Here is a 4,482-nt window from a genome sequence, read left to right as displayed (position 1 = left end):
TAATAATAATAATAAAGATACATCAATAGTAAAAATACCTTTAGTTGCAAAATAATTTTATCTTAAGTAACTATATAAAATGTATATAAGAAATTCATCAAGATTTATAACATAAGCGTTGCATAGATGTTAAATTTCTAAATCAGAGTGTATGCCTCATAATTTGATTATCCAAATTCAAAGATGAATTGACACGTGAAATATTTGATATTTTATAGAGTAGTTAGATTAATCTTAACAAAAATTAATGAGAATCGTGCGTTAGCAGAGGTACATGCTGGGGTACAGATATTGGTTTGTAGGGGGGGGGGAGAGGAAGAGAGAGAAGAGAAGGAAAGATGGTGATGCATGACGAAGGCGTAAGTGTCATGCTGGGGAGTCGAGAAGATGGCGGATGTGAGAGTTAGAGGCGTGGTAAGACGTGCTTACGCGGAGAGAGAGAAAAACGGGTATTGAGTGGGGTTTTGGAGATGTATATTCAAATAATGAAACAAAAAAGTTAATTCATGCATTTTCAGGTTTTCATAATGGTTATTATTTTGTTTTTACATGATATGTAGAGATGTTACGATTAGTTTGTGACATTTTGCTTAAGAATTACGGTTAGATGATGAGATATGATCGTGTGCGTATTATAATTATGAGAGAAAAAGTATTCTTGTGTATATATATTTTTATAAAAATATATATATATATTTTTGTTATTTTTTATTCCTTATTACTAGATTTGTGTATATATTCTTTGGTCGCTCTTTGGTCTTAAGTAGGAAAGATTTAAGCGATTGGTCAACTCGTAGGTTATTTGCCGTCGGGAACGGAATGGCGCTTTTATAATTAACGTTATACATAGTGTGGAGAGTAGAGCGATTAAGTGAGGTATTAATAATTAGGATGAGTACAATAAGAGATTAATGAAATTTTATAGCAGCCTATCAAAAGGGAGGACCGACCCTAATTTCTGCTCCGGTCGTAGGGTCGTATATTGAAAGTAAAAACGTTGGGAACATCGACATCTAATATTAAATGAGCGATTTCATTGGTACAGTACTCTCTAAAAATCCTCATAAATTGAACATAGGCGCAGAAGCAGGCGTCGTAAATCAAAATTGAACTGTTTAATGTAGTCACTGCAGTTCTGCATATCAAGCACCTAGATGGCCGTACGGCCCTGTATATAAGTCCGTGGCCTATTAATATTCTTAAATTAGGCAGCTTATCACGTTCGAAACAATTAATGCAAATTTTATCAGTTATCATAATTTTGGACATAAAGCTGATAATTATTATGCATTTAATGCTATATATATTTGGGAAAGTAACTAACAGAGAATAGGGTTTGTATACAAAATTCGTCGGGATGCGCATTTTAATATGCACATATATATATACAGGATAAGCCATTTTAAAAAATACGATCAATTTTCTCGAAAACTAAACAAAATATCGAAAAATGGTTCAGACATGTGTTGTATGGTTTCGAAGGGGCTATAAGATGGTGCCATTGGTTTGACCTTGGATATTTATTCGAAGATCACGCGAAGGTCACCTCAATTTTTTTAAATAGCACTCCCTATTTTTTAGTACATATTCTTGTAGCTGACCTCGAGAGTTTTCCAAAACAATAAACTCAAATGTTTTTTCATTGCGTACTTTTCGAATTATAAAGCTCGAAAATTACTACATTTTGATAAAAATACAAAATATTTCTTAAAATATTCATTTTCCGATAGTCTTATTTTACATGCTCCGACCAATCAGGGCAAAGTCCAAGCATGATCCAGCTAGTCAAGACAAGATCCGGACACGATCCAGCCAATCAAAACAAGATACAAACACGATCTATCCAGTAAAGACAAGATACAAACACGATCCAGCCAGTCAAGGCAAGATCTGGACACGATCCATCCAATAAAGGCAAGATACAAACACGATCCAGCCAGTCAAAGCAAGATACGAACACGGATCCAGTCAATCAAGGCAAGATACGAACATGATTCAGCCAGTCAAAGCAAGATCGTTGATGGTTATGTCAAGTAAAGTAAAATCAAGAAGAATTCTGCCATCGAAGGCAAAATCGAGAATGATCCAATCAAAAAAAATTTATCGAATCAATTGTTCGAAGTTGTCTCCATTGGCTTGGATACATAATGCCAACCTATCTTGGAAATGTCTTACTGTCTTGAGTAACATATCGTGCGTTATCCTTCTGCAAACTTCTCGTATCCTTTTTATCATATTTTCTCTCGTAGGCGTTTGCTCGTACGCGACATTTTTCAGGTATCCCCATAAGAAAACGTCGGGCGACGTCAAATCAGCAGATCGTAATAATCTTACAGGGACATAGAGGGATACGATAATAATGCACAAATGGTTATTATACTTACTAAAGGAAAAATTTGTATACAAATTATCAATTATATCCCTTCGTTATCGCTCAAGGATTTTACAACTACGGAAAAAATAATGCCAGACTATTTACCCTCGGAGATCATTGATATTATTCTAATTCTTGGAAAATGTCATTTAAATTATCACAAAACTACGCGAATTTACCGAGATCGGTATCCTGAAAGAGAAGGACACCCCAATCCCGCTTTAATCCGAAACCTCGAACGAAGAGCTCGTGAAGGTCATCTCAAACGTAAAAGGAAAGATCATGTGTATGATGAAAACGACAATCGTGTAGTCACGCTCCTGGCAGCAATTCATCTTAATCCTTATGTAAGTCAGCGGATTTTGGCAAGAAAACTAGATAATCCAAAATTAACAATTAGGAGAATTATAAAGAAATTTAAATACCATCCCTATCACATAACTATGACACAAGCTCTGAGTCAAAGAGATATGCAATTGCGTATCCAATTTTGTCAATAGGCACAACAAATGATCAGAGCTGAACCAAATTTTTTCAATTTTGTTATGTTCTCTGATGAGTCGACATTTAAAAATAATGGTAAGCTTAATAGGCATAATTGTCATTATTGGTCAGATGTTAATCCCCATTGGCATAGACCAATAGATAATCAGAATCGTTGGAGTGTTAATGTTTGGTGCGGGATTGTGAATGGGTATTTGATTGGTCCCTATTTCTTTGACGGAAATGTCAACAGGGAAAACTTTTTGGCATTTCTTATAGATGACTTACCACAATTATTTGAAAACGTTGACCTGCAAACACGCCAGAGGTTATGGATACAACTCGATGGCGCACCACCTCACTATACAAGATGTGTGAGAGATTACCTAAATGAAACGTATAATGGCAGATGGATTGGACGAGATGCACCCGTCGCGTGGCCTCCACGATCTCCTGATCTAACGTCGCCCGACTTTTTCTTATGGGGATACCTGAAAAATGTCGCGTACGAGCAAACGCCTACAACGAGAGAAAATATGATAGAAAAAATACGAGAAGCTTGCAGAAGGATAACGCACGATATGTTACTCAAGACAGTAAGACATTTCCAAGATAGGTTGGCATTATGTATTCAAGCCAATGGAGACAACTTCGAACAATTGATTCGATAAATTTTTTTTGACTGAATCATTCTCGATTTTGCCTTCGATGGCAGGATTCTTTTTGATCTTACTTTAGTTGACAGAACCATCAACGATCTTGCTTTGACTGGCTGGATCATGTTCGTATCTTGCCTTGACTGGCTGGATCGTGTCCAGATCTTGCCTTGACTGACTGGATCCGTGTTCGTATCTTGCCTTGAATGGTTGGATCGTGTTCGTATCTTGCCTTTACTGGATGGATCGTGTTTGTATCTTGCCTTGACTGGCTGGATCGTGTTCGTATCTTGCTTTTACTGAATGGATCGTGTTTGTATCTTGTTTTGACTGGCTGGATCGTGTCCGGATCTTGTCTTGACTAGCTGGATCATGCTTGGACTTTGCCCTGATTGGTCGGAGCATGTAAAATAAGACTATCGGAAAATGAATATTTTAAGAAATATTTTGTATTTTTGTCAAAATGTAGTAACTTTCGAGCTTTATAACTCAAAAAGTACGCAATGGAAAAACATTTGACTATAGTGTTTTGGAAAGCTCTCGAGGTCAGCTACAAGAATGTGTAATAAAAATAAGGGGTGCCATTTAAAAAAATTGAGGTGACCTTCGCGTGATCTTCAAATGAATATCCAAGGTCAAACCAATGGCACCATTTTATAGCCCCTTCGAAACCATACAACACATGTCTGAACCATTTTTCGATATTTCGCTTAGTTTACGAGAAAATTGATCGTATTTTTTAAAATGGCCCACCCTGTACATATATATATATATACAGGGTGTCCGGTAAGTGTTGCCGTCGTGTGCAGGTAGAGTAAGTTAAACCGAATAGGAAAGTCCTTTACCGTTTTGCGATTTTCGCAATAATTATTGAGTTATTAAATAAAAAAGATTAGCCAATTCACGCGAATAGAAGCGCGCGACGAGAAGAGATGTCCTACTGTAACACGATACACGGCGCTCCACAAA

General features: G+C 36.6%; 1 pseudogene; it reads left to right on the top strand.

Annotated features, from left to right (window-relative positions):
* Window positions 1–2,844: 2,844 nt before the first annotated feature.
* LOC146723911 (uncharacterized) lies at window positions 2,845–3,528 on the top strand (annotated as a pseudogene).
* Window positions 3,529–4,482: the final 954 nt, after the last annotated feature.

Source organism: Nylanderia fulva, unplaced genomic scaffold (genome assembly GCF_048542155.1).
Source record: "Nylanderia fulva isolate GAGA-0341 unplaced genomic scaffold, ASM4854215v1 Scaffold160, whole genome shotgun sequence".
Classification (NCBI taxonomy): Eukaryota; Metazoa; Arthropoda; class Insecta; order Hymenoptera; family Formicidae; genus Nylanderia; species Nylanderia fulva.
The sequence above is the reverse complement of the archived record's forward strand: the minus strand, read 5'-3'. Positions and strand labels throughout refer to the sequence as shown.